Here is a 12,030-nt window from a genome sequence, read left to right as displayed (position 1 = left end):
TGAGAGGCAGCAGACCTGCGTTTCGCTGCTAAACTGTGTCATTTGTAAAGATTTATTTTAAGGAGCCTGCCCACGCGAATACAGGCACGGATCGCCAGGATTTAATCCCATATTATGACACTGCACCTGCGTGTCATTCAAATCGATTTGTGGCATTTGCTCAGAGGTGCAGAGCAGAGGATGGAAAACTCATTTCACACATTTGTTTTGCAGAGCAGAGTTTACTTGTCTTGAGATAATGCTGACAAGAGAGAAAGAGAATAAGCTTTTCTTTACACTCTTTGCCATCATGTCTCCACAGTGAGGAGTTTCAGTGCCCTACTTCAGCAGACATGCTTTCGTTCAAAGGGCACAGGAGTGTTGTGCAAGCCCCCTCGTTGACATCATATCTAGTAGGCTCATTTGCAACCTATTGACCAAGCCACCGAGAGAGAGAACAGAAAGTGACACACTTCCTTATTGCTGATGGAATCTGGGGCAGTGCAGCGTTGGTGATTTTACTTTGACTGGGTCATTTTCAGGTAAATGTTTCACTTGTCCGGGCTGTTGGACTGATCCAGGATGCTGCAGGTGGATAATACACAGGTTATGACGTGCTTGTGTCTTGTACAGTTAGACCTGCGAGAGGTTAGCCACACCTGGTCATGTAAAAGCTTTTTATAGTGCATGTTGTGAAACTTGAGATTTTCAAGAGCAGAAGTCAAAGGGGCACGAAATCGAAGAGATTCTTTTTTATCAGGCACACACTCAATAGACTGTTGTTCAGTGTTTTGGATGAACTATCATGTGCTCCTGTGCTTTCATTTGGCCCTTTTTACACACTGGATGATACAGGTCTCTATATGTAATGTGACATCAAGCTTCCTTCACACAGGCACAGGCTTATTGCTAACAGTCATGTCTTTTTATAGAGCTGTGTGAGAGATTATTGAGACGTTAGCCAGGGGTCTTCTCATGAATTTGCACAAATCCCTTTGAGTACAAGTGGTGTGTGTGTGTGTGTGTGTGGATGGATGTGTGCATGCTGATGGATGCACTGGGAAAGGACACATCAGCTGCTGTTGACAATTGGCTGATGTGGCTGTCACAGACAGGGGGTTGGGGTGGGGGTGTGCGAGCCAGACTTGCTCACACTGAGGCCATGTTCACACTGACGGCAAGCTCCCATTTGCAAACATGACTGGTTGAAATCGGGTTCAAGATTAGGCTGAAGGCAAATCGTCAGAATACAATTATTTTAGAGCGGACAATGCTACGAGAAGAATTTGTTGTGTCAAAAATCCTTGATATTTACAAGCCGATTATGCCGCTCTAGCCAATTAAATTGTTTCAGTAATCGAAACCGAATTTTTCATCAGTGACTCTTCATGATCATTTACAATATGTAGCATTTTATCCTAGATTAATCCAACCAGCCTCTCTTAATTGCAGAAACGTGTCATAAATTGCTTGTTTCAACCTGAAGAAAGCCACCTATTCATGCATATATTTTAAGATTTTGTTATAAGCATAATCACCGCCCTGAAGTTCAGTGCTGTTTGTGGTCAAGTTTCATTCATAAAAATGTTACCAAAGATAGAAAAGATGACTTGCACTATAGGGGCTTCTAGTCCTCTCTTCAGGAACCACCAGACAAAAACATGAAAATGAATTGAATTTTGTTTGTAACTGAGAGAATATTCAAAATAGCTTATCAAAATAAGTGAATGCCACAAACTCACACATGCCACTTAAGAATGAATCTCTCCGTGCAAGTGGTTCTCACATGAGGCCCAATGTATTTTATTTTCTGATGATCAAACTGAAAAGATTTGTTTGCAAGCCCGGGGAAAGCTAGATTATTCTGTTTGATGTGATGACCCCAAGGTCAAGAGTAAATTTCCACACTTAACATAATGCAGTTGGTCCTAGCGACAGATTTGCCGTTGATGATGTTGTCGGACAACGAAGAAGTATAAAAATACCAGGGCAACCAGTCATTCATACTTTGGTATACTGAGATGATTGGTTGTTTACTATTTCCTGCTTGTGAAGTTGACTGTCAGGAGTTAATAACACCAAAGCAATGATGAAACCTGTATTGTGTAATCGTTACTGCTACACAGCACCTGACTTTGTGTGCGCAAACATTGGCTGAAACTTGTCCAAACAACAACAGTCTTTCAGATGTACCCACTCTGGAGAGCATGATCAAAATGTCACCATTTTTGGGTGAGAGACTTACTGGCTTAGTATGGATGGAAGGCCGAAATGGAGGTTAAAAAAAAAAGGTGCATTTTCAAATTTTGCCAGCTTAGTGTGGGCAATAGCAGCAGACCTGACATCAGTGGGGGGAGGTTTAAACCCCTGACAGCAGGTGTAATAGCCTACATGTCCTGCTCTGAAAAGGGGTTTAGATTATCTGGGTGAGGGTGAAGTTTAAAGTATAAAGCAGAATGGGAGTTGGGTGCCCCTCCTCTTTAACTTTTCACCCTCAAAACTGTCAGGAGGGCTGTTATACAGTAGTTACAAAACGTTCACACCGGCGTTTATGACAGCAACATTTAGCACCAAATCCATTTAATCTGGACAGTGATCAGTGGATTTGCTCATGGAGGCAGTAAATCCACGAAAAGCTTTCAGACTGAATAGCAGGAAGGCAAAGCAGCATGGTATAGAACAGTGCAAAGGACATCCCCAAATTTAGTGACGAGATTCAAACCCACATTGTTGCAAGTATCCAATATGCTGCAGAGAAAGACAGGAAGTGTGATCTTAATCTGTTCTGATGATGAACCTTACCTCTGACCCTGATGACTGACTTTGACCTATGGGAGCTGTTAATTATTACATTTACTTCACAACTGATTTCATGTGTGTTGCCCATTTGAGATATTTGATGGCAGTTCATAAGTCAAAATGTGTTTCTAAAAATATTTGAGGTGAGAAAAAGGGAACAGAGTAACAGAATCATGTTTCATGTTTGATCAGCACTGCCTAGTCTCATTGTTTGATCTAAGATTTTTTCAGCCTCCGTTTTTACAATACAGGAAACAGTACGGTGCCCACTTCCTGTTCACAGATTTGCATATAACGGCTTAACAGTGTATTTAAATATGTTTCTGAAGACATTTTAGGTGAGATATTGACAGTACAGTAACAGAATTTTAGTTTATATTTTATCAGCACTGCCAAATTTTTCTCTTTGACCTGAGTGTGGTTTGAGTTTGAGAGAGCTTCTATACTCTTTGTGTCCATGGTGGGCATACGAAAATGAGGAAGCTCAATGTGTAGTTTGAGCAACAGCCTGAGAGCCAGTGAAAATCCACCATTTTTTGCTGGCCAGTGAGCAGGGAGGTCTGGGTGTTGGTAAGATGGAGGGAAGTTTATCAAGGTTCATTTACACATACTACCCTCTTTGTTATGATACAAAGCTGGTTGAAAAATAGCAAAGTATTCCTCTAACTGCAAACATTTCTGGTTTCTGCAGAAGGCCTGTCCACATGTTAATGTTGGGTTACAGCAGATTATCTAGTGCACATAGTCTCTGCCGCTCTGTAAAACAGGTGACAATAGTTACAGTCATTGGTGTGACCTCTGTGTGCCTGTTTTAGCTTCTGCTTCACAGCTCTGTTAATGTGCTGCAGTGCCTAATGCAATCTCTTGTCAGTCTCAGTTGAATCCTGACTTGTCTAATTTAAGAACAACCAGAAGGCATACAGGCAGGCTTTTGGCCTTACAGAACCTGGGCCTATTTTAATTAGCTGAACTGAAAACAGTGCTGCGGACAGCCTCCTCTGTCCCTGCTATGACTTTGTAAGGGATGTCTTACCAGAGTCTATGACTCTTCCTTCCTCCCCCTCCTTTTGTCGGGGGTCATGTGGATGTCAGAGTTAACAAGTTTACCTGCTCTTCTGTGGAAGAACCATGACAGGCCCACTGGTAGGCATATATGTCTCATGGCTCGCCACCAACCCTGTAATGAGTTTACTGGCTGTGTGCTCGGTCAGCTCTCTATGTCTGTCAGACAGCCATTATGATATTTTCCAAAGTTGAAACCCTTGATGCCGGTGGAGAAACTCTTGGCAGGTTTTGTTTTGCATCTAGGACAACCTGTTGAAAGCACCTCCTCCCTGCTGACTAATCCATCTCCGCATCTCTCACAACTCTGCTGAATATGATGAACTTTTCTCCACTTGCGTGTGATGGAAGCCTGACTTTTGAAAAATATATCAGAGAATTGTCAGTTTAGCCTGTGCTACAGCAGTTTGGTGGTTTATGCCACGGTAGCAGAGTGCATCAAATATTAAAGCGCTGCTGTCAGGCTTAATGTTCTGCAGTGATCTGGTTTAGCATGTCTAATATAGGAATGCTGTCTCAGATGACAAGGAGAATTATGCCCTCCCTACCCCCCTCCCTTCTCCACTAGCAGATGTGTTAATGCGTACTGCTTTTAATGATGATTTCAAAAGACAGCAAAACTCTGCACTGCTGCAAGATCATGGTCTTGTGAAGCCAGCAAGAGAGGGAACCAGTGCAGATATCTGGTAACAGGATTAATCTATAGTAGTAAAATTAATTACCAAATCATGAGGACTGCATGTTCACAGCGGGTGCGTCACTAAACATTCTTCTGGTGGGCATCAAGGTGGCATTTGTACCCCAGACAGTCTCAACCATCTATCTTCTCAGTTTAATTGAATGTATGTTTGAATAAACACATGAAGGTCTTCAGTTCTTAAGAAGAATGTCTTTTGTAAGCCATCTGGTTGTCCATGTCCATGAAGGCCCAAAAGGCCAACTCATAATCAGAAACTCTTTCTTCTGTATTCTGGATTTGATAAAAAGTGTGTATTTGCACCACTGACCATGATAGGAGTCACAAGGAAAAATGTGAAATGGATCTAGTCATGGCCCAGCAGCTGGTGCAGACCTGAGTCATGGCCTTGGTCTACTGAAAGCTGTCTCAGAGGGGAGGAAGTCACGGCCCAACAGATGTCTCATCAACAAATGCCTCCCCAGTGAGTGTGCCACTTCTGCTGTTCACTCGCCACCTCGCACTGCTGAAAATTTCTTTGTCTGACCAACTGGGTTAGATCTTTGGTGAGCGGTAGGATCCAGCTGTCATCGTTGAAGTTTTCACAGTAAAGATACTGCATACATTAAAAGACATTTATTGTGGCATTTTAAATGCAGGCTTGTGTCTGGAGGCACATGCCAGCCTTTATTCACCTGGCAGGTCTAATCTTTTTTTTATTTTTCACACCTTTCATAAGCTCTCCGCTAGCGTGACATCTGGCTTAACTTGTTTACCTCACGCAATACCGATATGTTATATGCCAAAATGCAGAACAGATTGGTTGTTAAATACGTCATTCTATCTTGTGCATTACACGGACTGTTCTTCCTCTCATTGTTTTCTTCCTCAAGCATACTAAACCCTCTGTCATAAGAGAGGCATTTTGGCAAGTCGGCCTCACTGGGTGTGGGAGGTTAGCATGAGCGACTTGATTACAGCCCTTCATTAGAAGCGCGCCTCCAATCCTCTGGCGAGGTTGCAGCTGTGACCGTGAGTTTGCCCCTCCACCCCCTCCTTTTTTCAACCCCCATTATGTCCGGCTACATCTGTCTCCAGCTCTCCTGTGAAATCTGCAAGCCTCTTTCTGCTCTTCCATGACTAGGCCAAGTTGAAGTGCTGGGGAATTAAGAGCAACCATCATCATCACCCAAAGAGACATCACCATTGCTGATGGCTGACTTGCCTTATCTCTGCCCACCACCACCCCTCCTGGGTCTAGGGCTTAATTTAGCACAGCAGAATGAAGGAAAGGGCTTAGGCAGGGGTATTTTTAGAACTACATAGTTCACTGTAATAGGGGTCTTTAAAAAATTGAAAGTGTCATGTCATAGGCCTACAATTTGTGTCCGTTCTGCTGACTCTCCCGTGCATGCAACCGGCTGGGAAAACTCTAGTCCGCGCTGCTAGCTTAGCAGAGTGGGGCATGTCAGCAAGGCTTAGGATGCATGATTGTGATGGACACATTTGCTTATGTGAGTGGGGGTGAGGTAATACACTGCACCACACTGGTCTATTTTGGGAGCTTCCTTTGCCTGCCCAAAGCGCTTTTGTGTCTCACAGTTCTACATCATAATTTCTACTCGGCGCCTTTAGAACATATTTCCGAACCTGCCTTTTTAATTTCCTTTTAAGTGTCATTGCAGAGCACATGTCACTGGTGTGTTGGTTGAGCACTTTTCATGGCAGCGCAGCAGTGGGCACTGTTGCCAATGTTGGTATTATTTAATGACTGCTGACAGCTTTCAGTCCATAGCATTACCAAAGGCTGCAGGGCTTTGAAGCGTGATGTCGCCTGGCAAGATTGCACTGGACCTTTTTGGTCTGGCTGCCACAGAACCTGACGTAAATGCTTGATAACTCCTCATCTATTGGGCTACCAGAGTATGTGCCATACCCACCCTACCCCATCCCCCCAGTCCCAAGAGAAACTAGGCCTCTGCCCAAGCTCTGTGCAGCCCTAATGCTGTGACTGGACAGCCTCCATTGGGTCAAGTGGAGATTTGCCTCTGATGAATCTGGGGGAGATTGTGTTGCGCTGCCAGCAGTGAATCAGGCTAAATGTGACTTAAATTTTTTAGTTAAGTCTGTGGTTCAACCTGGCTGAACATGTTTGTTATAGGATTCCCTATCAAATGATTTATAGTTCAAGACAGTATCAAAGTTGAAAAATGATGGAGGTTAAAGCGTTTCTGTTGGACAACACAGCTGTGTTCTTGCATTTCAGACTTCTCCCATAGCCATTACCTCTCCAACTGAGCTTTTAGCCAACCCCTGATTCATCAGACTGAATGTGAATGGTGTGTCATATTGCATGAAGGAACATTTTCTCATGAGGAAAAAGAAGGCAATGAGAGCCAAAGAAACTACTTCTGCCACCCTTTCTTGCTTAATAGTCCATGCTAGGACAGCTTTGTATGCCTTTGTGAACCCGCGGAGCCCCGAGGTTGAACCGAACAATTCTCCAATTAAACTGTGACTTGGAGGAAACTCTGCCAGTCAACACCCCGCCCCACTACTTCCCTCACTCATTCTTGCTCTCGTTTCCTCTCTCACTCGTGTACACACACAAGCTCTCATCATACACAAACACAAATGAACCAGATGTGCAGTGCTGCAAAGCCAGGAGGCCACGAACCCTGGGATAATTGCAGGGATGATATTGTCCCAGAGGGCAAGTGAGGAAATGGTTAAATCATCAGGCCGTGAGAGTATCAAAGATGCCGATGCATGCACACGCCCTTCCTGGCTTTTCATAGACAGCAGCCTCCATGACCCGCGTCCAACTATTGTTTCCTGGTGTGATACAGGGGCCATGTAAGATATTAAAGCCTGTTGTTTATTCTTAACCCATTCACAGTGAAGCCGCAGGAAGCGGGCCAATATTACTGTTGGATTAGATGTCAAGGTTCAAGTTACTGTTCTCACCAATAATCACAGGCTGGATTTTATTGCTGATACACTTTGTGATCACTGTAACACACAGCATAATCAAGCAGTCATTCACTGATTAGCTTTTAAACTGTTGATTCCGCCTAAGTCTAGAGGGCCATGTGAATTAAGAGTTTTCAGTTGTACAGTAGTGTGAGAGGATCCACTGCACTCTAGGAAAACTGAAGAAGCAGGGTGAATACTGATACTTCACCACACATGACTGTTATAAGTCAAGATAATAAACATGATTTAAGGCCATCTTTGACATCCATCTAGTCTAAGAGCTTTTGTCTATATATATCTATGCTCTCTCATTCTTCCTCAAACACACATGTGCTCCATCTCGCTCTGATTTTTTTTGTGCTATGTGTTATAAATAAAGGGTGTTTGCAGTATAAAGATTTACCTGATTAATTATTAATTGGCAACACACACAGGACTACAGGGCTTGGTGGACTGTAGGGATGATGAAGCCTGATCTGTGTACTGGTGAGATCAGACTGCACAGCTTAAGTGGAGGATGTAGTGACAGTGAACATTTACTGGAAGGAACTAGTGACTGCTCTCCAATCCCCTCTCCCAAAGAGACAGGGTGTGAGAGGTTGCAGAAGTTAATAGATCCCACCAGGAACAGCAAGCCTGAAGCAACAGTGGATGTTAGAAATGAGGGGAAAGCAGCAGAATAACTAAAGAACAGGCAGCAGCAGGGTGATCTAGTTGTTGGCCTGACACTGTCCTTTAAATATCTGGCTAGTCTCTATAACATCTATTTTTCTGCATGTCTGGCAGTGAGAAACTGAACCCTTCAGCCAGTAAACAATTTGAAGATGCCATTTTATGTCTCTCAGAACTTGTGACCACCATTTTTGGTGATTTTATGAAATTGAAAAACTATTTGATTAACACACATACTACAATGACGGCATAAAGGCTATTGGTTTCCCCGTCTTTTTTGACTTAGGGTTGGTTGAAAGACATTATGTTTGTTCATGTATTTTGGGGAGACATTTACACATCAAGACATGTTGTGCTGATTGCTGGTTGTGCACTTGAAAATCAACAAGTTACGTGAAGGCTGGGGTAGACAGAAATATGGAAAAGGCAAAAAAAGGGCAGAATTTGAAAGTTCACCTTCCTCCTGCAGCTCTCCCCTCTCTTCCAAACTCCTCCAACCAGTGGCACAGTCCCCCAGTGTTTACTGTACATTGGTTTCATTAATCTTATTTCATTGTAGAGTTACCCACTACCCAGCCCCTCCTTGTCCTACTCTTTCTCTCTGTTTATCAGACCACAAATGAGGCAAGAATTGGCTAGCTAGCCCCTCCAAGGACCCTATGTCTCGCTCCCCACCACTGTGGACTGCTTCTGGGAGAGGAAAACTGGCACTAGCTCAGGAGACAGACCTTCAGTAGCAGCTGTAGAGGCTTGAATTTGGCCAGTGCAAACCCCACAGAACTGAGTGTCACAGCTGGCTATTGGCCAGAGGAAGCACCTGTCTCACCGGTGTAACAGCAGCAACAGAAAGTTTGCTGATCTGGCAGGGAGTTAGAGCTGTCTGGTCCCCTGGAGCTGGGGTTTGCACTGGCTGAGTTTGGGTTGCTGCAGCCACTGTCTTGGGGTCTGTTGATGGAGCTGCTGCCTGCTCTTCTCCGGACGAGGTGATCAGTAGCGGCGGTGAATGAAGCAGAGGACACGCTGTAATTTGAGGCTCTCGCTCAGGTGAGCTACATATATACAAACTTGAAGCTGCAGCTGTGAGCCTCTGGCACTGGTTAGCAGAAGCTTTATTTATTAGCGACAATTTTTCTCCATCTCCAAAACACTTCACAGACATTTATATGTTTTGTTTTGTTTATTGCCAGACTGTCTTTTTGATGAGTCTGTCTTCCGGTTTGGGCTTCTTAGCAGTGTAGGCAATTGTTGCCAATGCTGGAATAGCAACTTTCTCTTCAGGATTCTCCACCATTGAAGTGGGCTTTCACCAAAGACTCATGCATCTGCATTTGTAGAACAGCCAACAGGGGCACCCTCTCTCTGAAATGACCTGTGATGGCCAGAGTATCTCGTCACAGGCTATATTTTCGAAAGCCTGAAAACAGAGCTAAGAGGACATACCGAAGTCTAGTTGTCTCTCAGTCCACTTGGGCTCAACAATGTCAAACTGAAACTGCCTAACTCAGCTTTGAATGCTGGCACAGGAAGGGAGGATCTTATTTGACATAGCCTGGCCTATCCCAGCCAAGGTGTTGCCTGTGGTCAGGTCTGTTTTATTGAGTAGTTTCACAAACAGTTGCTTAACAAAACTCATCAATACTTCAGTGCCTGGGGTGTTAAACACCCAACTCGTTAGCTACAGTCAGCATATTCATGCACATTGATTTTTTTTTTAATGTAATTGACCTGACCATCTACAGCTGTATCTCTTGCACAGACACCCACTTGACGCGTGGAATTAGCAAACACACCGATCAGTTTAGTCACCTGTATTAAACCACGTTACCATAATGTTGGAGTTACCTTTTTAAGTCATTTGTGTGGGTAAAATCTAACCTCCACAAGGCAGATATTTTATTTTTTACTCCCCCTCTCTTTTTTAGTGTGTTAAAGAGGCTTGGATGAATCAGTACAGATCTAAAAGAGGAAGGGGGAGGCTAAGTTCTGAGCCCGAATTAATTCCCAAACTAATTGCGGGCAGACTTTACAGGGGATAAAAAGCTAAAATGCTAAGTCCTAAAACCCATGGGCCCTCTCCCACTCCGTGTTAACCCCTGTGATGATGTACATAATTTATACTGTCAGTGTATATTTGAAAAAGAAGAAGAGGAAGAGGCAAAACACAAGGGAAATGACTCAGTGGCCTAGATGCATGTTTCCTTTTTGGGGTTTCCTCTGCTAAATTTCCTCCCTCTCTCTTTCTCTTTCATTTTGGCTCACCATCGTCTCTTTTCGTTTTAAAAGGCGGAGGGTAAAAGGCTTGTAGGTTAGCATGCTGAGGCTTCTCTTGCTGCGTTGCATCCATTGAGGTGTGATAGCTAGATGAGTCAAATTACCCCCCACATTACTTCTCAAGTGTTGTGATCATCAAGCCATTTCCGTGTCGACTTTGACACACCAACGGCTCTTCTGTCTCACTGAACAAATAAGAACAAGGGAGGAACTGTTAGCATTCAGTAAGCGAGGTGAAGTTTGTAGTGTTTCTCTGGAACTGCTTGCAGACTTTGACACAAAACCCCCCACATCCCCACCCCCCTTTTTTTTGTCTTCTTCTCTTCACGGTCAACTGAAAGCCACGGGCTCCCTCAGAAAATGGCTCCCTGTGATACACTATTGGTTGCAGGACGTTTGTATCCAGTTTATTATGAAGCTGACAGCTGTGGGAGCCCTAGCCGTAAATGTATAACCCTGAATCACAACATCCCCCGTCATCCCGCGAGGCCCCGTCGAATGACTGCATGACATCATCGTTTTCCCTCCAAGAAATGGCCTTCAAGAAAGTCAGAGAGGACGTCTCATCCGCCCAGCACAGGCGTCTTACATGGGATCCATTTACTGAGCTGGGAGATTTAGAGTAGACTCGTGTTCATTGCTTTGGCTTTGTCTGGAGGGCAGTCAGTAGTGCTCTGAATTCGGCAAACCTTGCTCGGCAGATTAAAAAAAGAAGTCCGTCAAAAAGATTTAGATACATCCTCAGGCAGTGGGTCTAAATCTTTGTTCCCAGTCTCTTGCACCAGAACACAGAATGAGGGAATATCAGATTCGCTCAACCTCTCTGGGAAAGGTGGACACATGCAAGCACCGTAGTGGCTGGACTCTGCCATTCATGCCACTGAAGCACCACTTGCTTCCAGCTAATGGCAGCCTGTCTGTTAATTTGAGTCTCTTTAATATTTCATTATGAAAAAAAACTCGGCAAGTGGCAGCTGTATGTTCTAATAATTTCTCTTTTGCACTGCTTTCAGCACAGAACATGCAATAGGCCGCTATTAATCTTTCTGCTGCTCTTGATTGGAAAATCCTGTTGGGCTTTAGAGTAGCACTTCACTCTACGCTCAGCCCTCCCTATGTACACATACAAACATGCACATACACACACACACACCACACACACACTTGGAGCTGAAACTAGATCAGCTGGTGTGTACTTCCCCGACTAGAAGTCCCTCTGTCTGTGTGAGTCCGTGCACACTCCTGATTAAATGACTATAGCACTTCGTGTAATGATTACATGCGTCCTCCCTGTATGTGTGTGGCTGTGTACATGGCCGTTGTGTGTTTGCACATTTTCTCTCATACACTCAAACTCTCTGGTACTCTCATGCATTTTGCATGGCCTTGTGGGGAAGCAGAATGGGGCTACAGCAGCAGGATGACTCACTAGCCGCCGGTGTAGGCATTTGACCACCGGCATTTGTTACTGTGGTGTCAGGGACATAGTCAGGACTCTCTCAGCACGAGTCTTCTCTAAGACTCGCATGCAAAGAGTTCTTGAGTCTTTGAAGAGCCAGAATAGTTGATGAAGGGCCTTAAACCTCAGCCATGAC

General features: G+C 44.2%; 1 protein-coding gene across 3 annotated transcripts in view; it reads left to right on the top strand.

The window, feature by feature from the left end:
* Positions 1 to 12,030, top strand: part of taok3a (TAO kinase 3a) — a 98,097-nt gene that overhangs the window by 1,227 nt on the left and 84,840 nt on the right. Inside the window, exon 2 of one of the 3 annotated variants that reach the window (XM_049578488.1) lies at positions 302 to 521. The exons of the other annotated variants lie outside the window; for them this stretch is intronic. The gene's annotated coding sequence lies outside the window, so the exon portion shown is untranslated. The remainder of the gene's footprint in view (positions 1 to 301; positions 522 to 12,030) is intronic. 3 annotated transcript variants of the gene reach the window in all.

This window comes from Epinephelus fuscoguttatus, linkage group LG6 (genome assembly GCF_011397635.1).
Source record: "Epinephelus fuscoguttatus linkage group LG6, E.fuscoguttatus.final_Chr_v1".
Lineage (NCBI taxonomy): Eukaryota > Metazoa > Chordata > Actinopteri > Perciformes > Serranidae > Epinephelus > Epinephelus fuscoguttatus.
The sequence above is the reverse complement of the archived record's forward strand: the minus strand, read 5'-3'. Positions and strand labels throughout refer to the sequence as shown.